Source organism: Rhincodon typus, chromosome 16 (genome assembly GCF_021869965.1).
Source record: "Rhincodon typus isolate 14 chromosome 16, sRhiTyp1.1, whole genome shotgun sequence".
Classification (NCBI taxonomy): Eukaryota; Metazoa; Chordata; class Chondrichthyes; order Orectolobiformes; family Rhincodontidae; genus Rhincodon; species Rhincodon typus.
Genome location: NC_063347.1, coordinates 34,911,642 through 34,921,404, shown reverse-complemented (window position 1 = coordinate 34,921,404; position 9,763 = coordinate 34,911,642). Strand labels below are relative to the sequence as shown.

At 44.5% G+C, this 9,763-nt stretch overlaps 2 protein-coding genes across 6 annotated transcripts in view; one reads left to right on the top strand and one right to left on the bottom strand.

The window, feature by feature from the left end:
- The window catches only part of LOC109932143 (cadherin-related family member 3-like), a 250,849-nt gene that overhangs the window by 35,234 nt on the left and 205,852 nt on the right, over positions 1-9,763 (top strand). The gene's annotated exons all lie outside the window — the stretch shown is intronic.
- Positions 1-9,763, bottom strand: part of LOC109916945 (ataxin-7) — a 164,902-nt gene that overhangs the window by 116,351 nt on the left and 38,788 nt on the right. Inside the window, exon 2 of one of the 4 annotated variants that reach the window (XM_048606635.1) lies at positions 4,582-4,660. The exons of the other annotated variants lie outside the window; for them this stretch is intronic. The gene's annotated coding sequence lies outside the window, so the exon portion shown is untranslated. The remainder of the gene's footprint in view (positions 1-4,581; positions 4,661-9,763) is intronic. 4 annotated transcript variants of the gene reach the window in all.

Sequence of the window (9,763 nt, the reverse complement as noted above, 5' to 3'; positions counted from 1 at the left end):
GCCACAACGATGCTACCCGAAGGTTGCAGGAACAGCAACTCATATTCCGCTTGGGAACCCTGCAGCCCAATGGTATCAATGTGGACTTCACAAGCTTCAAAATCTCCCCTCCCACTACCGCATCCTAAAACCAGCCCAGCTCGTCCCTGCCTCCCTAACTTGTCCTTCCTCCCACCCCAAGCCCCACCTACTAACCTCATCCCGCCCCCTTGACCTGTCCATCCTCCCTAACTCCCCACCTATACTCCCCTCTACCGGCTCCATCCCTGCCTCTTTGACCTGTCTGTCTCCTCTCCACCTATCTTCTCCTCTATCCATCTATCCGCCTCCCCCTCTCTCCCTATTTATTTCAGAACACCCTTCCCCTCCCCCATTTCTGAAAAAGGGTCTAGGTCCGAAACGTCAGCCTTCCTGTTCCTCTGACGCTGCTTGGCCTGCTGTGTTCATCCAGCTCTACACCTTGTTATCTCAGATTCTCCAGCATCTGATATTCTCCTGCTATCTCTGGCCTATAGTTACCTGCTTTTTGTCTACTTCCTTTTTTAAAACAGTGGCTGTTTTCCAATCTGCAGGAACCACCCCAGAGTCCAGTGAATTTTGGTAAATAATTACCAGTACATTTGCTATTTTCCCCCTCACCTCTTTTAGTATGCTGAGATGCATTTCATCAGGGCCAGGAGACTTGTCTACCTTTAGCCCCATTAGCTTGCCCAGCACTGCCTCCTTAGTGATAATGATAGTTTCTAGGTCCTCGCCTGCTTTAACCTTCTTGCCATTAGTTTTCAGCATGTTATTTGTGTCTTCCACTGTGAAGACCGACACAAAATAACTGTTTAATGTCTCGGCTATTTCCTCATTCCCAGTTATTAAATTGGCCTTCTCATCCTCTAAAGGACCAATGTTTACCTTCGCCACTCTTTTACGATTTACATATTTATAGAAACTTTTGCTGCCTGTTTTTATATTCTGAGCTAGTTTACTCTCATAAATCTATCTTACCTTTCTTTATGGCTTTCTGTTGGCCTTTAAAGATTTCCCAGTCTACTAGTTTCCTACTACTCTTTGCTTTTTTGTATGTGTTTTTTTTTCCAATCTGATACTTTATTTCCTTAGACATCCGTGGCTGGCTCTCTTTTCCTACAGTTCTTCCTTATCACTGGAATATACTTCTGCTCAGCACTGTGAAAAATCGTTTTGAAAGTCCTCCACTGTTCCTCAATTGACCCACCATAAAGTTTTTGCTCCCATTCTACCTGAGCTAACTCCTTCCTCATTCCTTCATAGTCTCCTTTGTTTAAGCACAGGACATAGGTACTGTTTTTAACCTTCTCACACTCCATCTGTATTTTAAATTTGACCATACTGTAATCGCTCCTTCCGAGAGGATCCCTAACTGTGAGATCATTAATTATTCCTGTCTCATTACACAGGACTCGATCTAGGATAGCTTGCTCCCTCATAGGTTCCATTACATATTGTTCAAGGAAATTATCGCAGATGCATTCTATGAACCCCTCCTCAAGGCTGCCATGACCGACCTGGTTTGACCATTCGATATGTAGATTAAAATCCCCCATGATAATTGCTGTACCATTTTTACATGCATTAGCTATTTCTATGTTTATTGCCTGCCCCACCACAATGTCATTATTTGGTGGACTACAGACCACACCTATCAGTGACTTCTTCTCCCTGCTATTCCTAATTTCCACCCAAATGGATTCAACGTTTTGTTCAATAGAACCTATATCATCTCTCACTACCGCCCTGATATCATCCTTAAAAATCCGAGCAACACCACCTCCCTTACCTTCCTGTCTGTCCTTCCGAACAGTTTGATACCCCTGGATATTTAACTCCCAGTCATGACCATCCTGTGACCATGTCTCTGTAGTGGCCACTAAACCATAACCATTTGCCATGATTTGCGCCGTCAACTCATCCACCTTGTTTCGAATGCTCCGAGCATTCGGATAAAGTGCCCTTATGCCAGTTTTTGCACCTTCTTTTTGGGTCCTATTACCTCCATTACTAACAGCTCTCGAGTTCTCCTTCCCTTTAACTTTTTTCCTAATTTTCAATGGAGTTGAAGTTTCCTCGTCACCTGCTAACCTGCTGCTTTGCCTTACATTGTTATTCTTCCTCTACTCTCACTTCTCCCTTCCCCCCTACTTACTAGTTTAAAGTCCTATTGACCACCCTATTTACCCTTTTCGCCAGAACACTGGACCCGGCCCTGTTCAGGTGGAGTCCATCCCAGTGGTATAGATCCCTCCTGTCCCAGAACTGATGCCAGTGCCCCATGAAAAGGAAACCCTCTTTCCCACACCCCTCTTTTAGCCATGCGTTTACTTCCCTGATCCTCGCCTCCCTAAGCCAATTTGCACGTGGCTCGGGCAGCAATCTGGAGATAATGACCCTTGAAGACCTGTTTTTTAAATTTTGTTCCTAGCTTTTCATAATCCTGAAACAGGTCTTTTTTCCTAGTCCTGCCTATGTTGTTGGTATCTACGTGGACCACAACAACTGGATCCTCCCCCTCCCTCTCTCGTATCCTCTCAAGCCGGTCAGAGATGTCCTCACACCCTGGCACCAGGCAGGCAACACACCATGCGGGATTCTCTATCCTGCTCGCAAAGGATACTGTCTATCCCCGATGGTGGAATCTCCTACAACTACAATCTGTCTTTTTGCTCCCCCCTCTTAAATGGCCTCCTGGACCATGGTGCCATGGTCAGTTGACTCATCCTTCCTGCAGCCCTGTTCCTCATCCACGCAGGGAGCAAGTGCCTCATACCTGTGGGACAATGTCAAGGGCTGTGGCTCCTGTGTTCTTGTCTGCAGGATCCCTCTACCTGCCTCGCTCGCAGTCACACACTGCTGTCCCTGCCCGCCAATCGAAATAACATTAGTTAATCTACCAGGTGTGACTGCCTCCTGGAACACAGCATCCAGGTATTTCTCCCCCTCCCGGATGTGCGCAGTGTTTGGAGTTTGGATTCCAGCTCAATTTTGAGCCGGAGCTCCTCAAGCAGCCAACACTTGCTGCAGATGTGGTCACTGCCGCTCTCAGTGGGATCAGCTAGCTCCCACATCATACAGCTATAACACATCACCTGGCCTGCCATCTCTACTTAGTTAATTATTTAAAATTAATTAGTTTTTTTTAGTTTTGCAGTGTTTTCTGCACCAGTAAGTTTACTCCGTTATATACTCAAACAGACTCCGGCTTTGCCTTCATATCAGCTCCCAGAGGATTTGGCGTCTAGGTGACCACCCCGAAAGATAACAAAGAGGTGAGGAAAAAATAAATGCAAATAGCTTATCTGTTCACCACACTTAGCCGTTATTATTAGGTTAGAGGAGGTGGAACGATGGGAGACACTACGTGTGTAGGTGTCTCAGGTATTAGTTAACTCCCAAATTTATTGGGTGAAAGCTTACCTTCCCAGGCTGCCCTCGCGCTTTCTCCCGGACTCCCGCTGCTGAAAACAACTAACAACGTTGTTATCCCATTACACACCAACTTTGATTAGTTATGGCAGGAACAAAGGTGGATCTTTATTGGTTCAGTGATCCTTTAGACAAGTTTTCAACAAATCTTGATACAGTACTGTACCAACCATTAATGTGCACAAAAATACTTCATAAAATATAGGATATTAATTTGACAAGTCAGATTACAAGTTTATAAAAACTGTCACCAGGCTTCTGGGCAACCATTGATCATAAGGCCTAAGGAGAAAGGAATTTAGAACCTTTGATCTCCTGAGAACACAGTTTTTAAAAATCAATTTCTATTTTTATTGTTAATTGGAAAAATGAGCAAGATCATTCACAGCAAATGCAAAAAAAAGAGGCTGATATTTGCATAACACTTTTCACATTTAGTGACCAAAAATCAGTGAATTTGTTTATTTCAGAGATGATCAAAGAATTATGACCAAGATAACCAGAACTCCTTGCTGAGTTTCAAACAGGATCTCTACATCAACTTGAATAAATGGTGGCCATGCCTATTTTATGCTCATTCTGAAAGACACCCTCTGGCAGCACAGCAGCCATTCAGTATGCTACTGCATTACAATTGCTGAAAATTAATTGGATAGAATAATAAACCATGTTCACACAGATGATATTTCCTCAAATTATGAGCTCAGAGACACCACAGGCTGACTACATTCCATTATAATTCACAACTTGTGGAGCAAGTCTGAAGCACTGGTTAGACCATTTTATTTACATGGAGCTAATGCATTAGTTGACGGTGTTGGCTACGTCATCTCTACATGCAAGACTGATGAATAAAGTGCTGCCTTTTTAAATCAAATTTTGTTTCTCTAAACTTCTGAAGGAATTTGGATTAAGATAGTCAGCTCACTGACAAGTCTTATTGATTAGGAGTTTGGTGGGTTGCTCAGCTAACAAAATTCTATATTTAAAATTGCGTCAGCTAACAGATACACTATCAGTCTTAAAAATTTCAGTATGTCTCCTAACACAAATGGGTGAGTTTCTGTCAGCCAAATATTCACCTTCCACACGTTAAAAAAGACACTCTGGAATATGTTGAGCACTTACCTTGGCAGCCACCTCTCTCAAAAGGCCATTGGTGACAGTAAATCAGGCCGGGCTTTGACAGTATAGCAATGGGTATTTCCTTCACAAGAACAAAGCAGTTATCACCGCTGAGACACATGGACTATCAACGACACACAAGGGAGGTTAAGAAATCTCATCAGCAATGCCTCTACCATATTCCCCAAATTCAGAGAACCAAACACCAATGTACTTCCAGAAGCCAGCTTGACAAGCTAACTACCAATAAAATTACCTGCAATGGAATGGACACAGAATCCAAATGGCCAAAAAACATCTTGCATACTGGGGGTCCATGCACAGCTTGATGCAGCCACACAAGGTGGCCAGCTGAATGAGGGTGGCATTCGGTAGGTCTTTCTTCCCACTTATCTAGAGCTTTGTACATGGTGCTCCTGCAGGCTTGGTACAATTACAACCTCTAGATGAAGTGGAAAATGATTGTTTTATTGCAAAACTATTGCAGTCATCCAAATATTACTTTTTGTACTTGTAGTCTGCTAGGACAAGAGAGGAGTAAGATTCAAGTTTGGTGACTGTTGGGTAAGGTTGTGTAATTAGTTCCGGGGCTGTGGCCTGCAGTTGACAGAGTTCAAAATTGCAGGAGAACTTGGCCATGAGGAATGCTCCTCCTGCAATATGTGGGAAATCAGGGACACTTCCAGCGTCCACATGGACTACAAATGCAGGAAGTGTATTCAGCTGCAGCTCCCGATTGACAACATGGAGCATCTATGAGGCTGGGAATGTTATGGATAGCACATTCAATAAGCTGGTCACACCACCAATAAAGGACTACACAGACAGAAAAGAGAGTCAGGTGATCACCAGGAAGACAAGCATGCATGGGCAGGCAGTGCAGGAGCTCCCCCCATAGCCATTCCCCTCTCAAACAGGCAGATAATTCTGGATGGCTTCTCAAGAGAAAGCAGCAACAGCCAGGTCAGTAGCAGCATGACTGCCACAGTTGTACAGCTCGGAGGGTCGAAGGCAAGCAATAGTGATGAGGGTCTCTATAGTTATGGGCAGATAGAAGTTTGTAGCCACAAGCTAACACAGGATTATGTGTTGCCTGAGATAACAAGGTGTAGAGCTGGATGAACACAGCAGGCCAAGCAGCATCAGAGGAGCAGGAAGGCTGACGTTTCAGGCCTAGACCCTTCTTCAGAAAAATGTGTTGCCTCCCTGGTGCCAGGGTCAAGGAGGTCTGTGCGGGCACAGGATATTCTAAAAAGGGGGAAGGTTACAAGCTAAAGGTTGTGGTCCATATTGGTATGAATGACACAGGCAGAGAGAGAGATGCCCCAACTGTTCTTCATAAAAAAAGGGCCAAATACACCTCCCACCTTAAAAGAACCATCAATACACAAAATGGCTTCATTTTAAAAAACTTTTAGTCTTACTCTATTAGTACACTAAAATAGATATATGTTATATTGACTCTGAGTATACAAACATTCACTACTATAGTCCATTTCAGTCTGTTTATTCTGGCCACCAAATGCCTCCATCTTCATTCAATGTCGTTACAACGCATCGACAATTACGCTCTCTTGTTTTGTCATTTGTATAAATTTCCAAATTGAATGGCTGCAATAAGAAGCTCCATCTAAACAGTCTGGAATTTTTAATGCTTAAATTTTTCAAAAAAACGTTAAGGGGTTATGATCAGTATATACACAATTGTCTCGGACACATTTATATTACCAGTAATGTTGAAATGTTGCAACACCAACATCAAGCTCATTGGTTCCTTCTCAAATCTCAGAAGTATAATGCTAATTTTATTTCTTTATTTTTCTACTTAGACTAAAAACAGTAATGCTTTACTTTTAACATTGTTTATTGATGTTACTACTTGTGACTAGGTACCATTGTACCCAAGATGGTACTTCTGTACTTGAGTACACAACAATAAAGCTCAAATCAAATGAGGAATATTTCTGTTGATGATTATTGAATTTTCTGAAAAAACACCCAACAGGTCTTTCTAGCTTCTCATCGTCCTCATCCAAGAGTAGGACACCCACATCACTCGCATTGATAGCCACCTTGAATGGCTTTGCATAACTTGGCATGGCTAACACTAGGGCAGTGGTTAACACAGCTTTCAGGGTCTCAAATGCCTTCGAACATTCCACTGTCCATCAAAATTTTCTGCACTTCTTCAACCAGTCAGCCGAACAACCACACTGTTAAAATTCGGTATGAGCTTCCAATAAAAACCACTCAGTCCCAGTAGTTGTTCTTCCCTTTTTGACGGCATGCAAAACTCTCCAATAACCTCTGTTTGCACAACCCATGGGACCATTTATCCACATCCAATGATATAGCCCAGGAACATGACTTGGGCTTTTGCGAACACGCTCTTAGCCAGGTTTATCACCAAGCCCACCTCCCGAAGAAGTCGATCAAACAATTCCAATTTATGCTCCAAGTGTTCCTTCCAATGTGGACTAAAAATCACCAGATCAATGTACACCACACAATTAAGCAATCCCAAAATAACTATTTTGGAATGTGGCAAGTGCATTTTTCATACCAAATGGAATGATTTTAAACTGGTATAGTCCATTTGGCGTCACAAAAGTCAAAATTTCCTTCACTCTTGAATACAGGTACTAGGAGTAACACTAATACATTTGCTGGAGACAAATTATGAAATTTTGATTTCTTGCCTGCTTCATCACATGCTGTACTACTTTCAAATGCTATCTAGCCAATTCATCAGCTCTATTTAATCTTTCTCTAAAATATGACAGTTCAAGTGTACAATCTCTGAACCCTGACTCACCAATTTCTCCTAGAGTAATCTGTGGTCCTCTCACTTCATGCCCAAAAACTAAGTCAGTTGATTCATTGGGTGCATCCCTAATTGCAAAAGTACAAATGGAATTCCTTTATCCAATCCTCTATCATTTTGACTATAAACCCTCAACATGGTCTTTAAAGTTTGATGTCACTGTTTTAATGCTCTGTGATTCTGGATGATACAGTTGATATAATTTGCTTATTACCAAGCTATCCATAGCTTCCTTGAATAACATTGTAAAATATGACCCTGGATCCGAATGTTTCTTGGTGGGTAGCCAGTATCTAAAGAAAAATTTCAGTAACTCTTTGACAATACTTTTAGCCATGATACTGTGCAACGGATTGGCCTGTGAAAAAATCTAGTACACATCCATTAAGGTCAACAGTTACTGATTCCCACTTTTTGTTTTATGGAGGGGTCCCATGCAATCAAGACTCTTGTAAAAAAGGTTTCTCAAATACAGACATAGCTAATAAGAGTGCTGGTTTTAATCGCTGCCTGACGTTTTCTAATTACATGTCATATATGACATGCTTGTCAAAATTAAACCACAACCTTAAGCAGACCAGCCCAATAAATGTTTTTGTAGATGAGATAGTAGGAACTGCGGATGCTGGAGAATCTGAGATAACAAGGTGTAGAGCTGGATGAACACAGCAGGCCAAGCAACATCAGAGGAGCAGGAAGGCTGACGTTTCGGGCCTAGACCCTTCTTCAGAAGTGGGGGAGGGGAAGGGGGTTCTGAAATAAATAGGGAGAGAGGGGAGGCGGATAGAAGACGGATAGAGGACAAGACAGGTCAAAGAGGCAGGGATGGAGCCAGTAGAGGGGAGTGTAGGTGGGGAGTTAGGGAGGAGATAAGTCAGTCCAGGGAGGACGGACAGGTCAAGAGGGTGGGATGAGGTTAGTAGGTAGGAGATGGGGGTGGGGCTTGAGGTGGGAGGAGGGGATAGGTGGGAGGAAGAACAGGTTAGGGAGGCGGGGACGAGCTGGACTGGTTTTGGGATGGGAGATTTTGAAGCTTGTGAAATCCACATTGATACCATTGGGCTGTAGGGTTCCCAAGCGGAATATGAGGTGCTGTTCCTGCAACCTTCGGGTGGCATCGTTGTGGCACTGCAGGAGGCCCAGGATGGAGATGTCATCTGAGGAATGGGAGGGGGAGTTGAAATGGTTCGCGACTGGGAGGTGCAGTTGTTTAGTATGAACCGAGCATAGGGACCGCTTTGCAGAACACCTAAGCCTCTGCTTGGTTTCCCCGATATAGAGGAGGCCACAACGGAAACAGCGGATGCAGTATACCACATTAGCAGGTGAACATCTGCTTGATGTGGAAAGTCTTCTTGGGGCCTGGGATGGAGGGGAGGGGGGAGGTGTAGGGGTTCCTGCAGTTGCAGGGAAAAGGGCCGGGTGTGGTGGGGCTAGAGGGGAGTGTGGAGCGGACAAGGGAGTCCCGGAGAGAGTGGTCCCTCCGGAAAGCAGATAAAAAAGGTGGGGAAGGAAAAATATGTCTTTGGTGGTGGGGACGGATTGCAGATGGCGGAAGTGTCGGAGGATGATGCACTGGATCTGGAGGTTGGTGGGGTGGTACGTGAGGACGAGGGGGATTCTGTTTCGGTTGTTATTGTGGGGAGGGGGTGTGAGGAATGAGTTGCGGCAGACACAGTCGAGGGCGTTCTCGACAACTTTTGCGGGGGGGGGGGGGTTGCGGTCCTTGAAAAACGAGGACATCTGAGATGTACGGGAGTGGAATGCCTCATCCTGGGAGCAGATGCGGCGGAGACGAAGGAATTGGGAATAGGCGATGGCATTTTTTTGCAGGAAGGTGGGTGGGAGGAGGTGTATTCTAGGTAGCTGTGGGAGTCGGTGGGCTTGAAATGGATATCGGTTTCTAGGTGGTTGCCAGAGAGAGATGGAAACCAAGAGGTCCAGGAAGGAGAGAGAGGTATTGGAGATGGTCCAGGTGAACTTAAGGTTGGGGTGGAAGGTGTTGGTGAAGTGGATGAACTATTCAAGGTCCTCGTGGGAGCAGGTGGCGCCAATACCGTCATCAAAGTAATGGAGAAAGAGGTGGGATTTAGGGCCAGTGTAGCTATGGAAGAGGGATTGTTCCACGTAACCTATGAAGAGGCAGGCATAGCTTGGGCCCATGCAGGTACCCATGGCCACCCCCTTTGTCTGCCCCCCCATCCCAGGCCCCAAGAAGACTTTCCACATCAAGCAGATGTTCACCTGCACATCTGCTAATGTGGTATACTGCATCCGCTGTTCCCACTGTGGCCTCCTCTACATCGGTGAAACAAAGCTTTGCAGAACACCTACGCTCGGTTCGCACTAAACAACTGCACC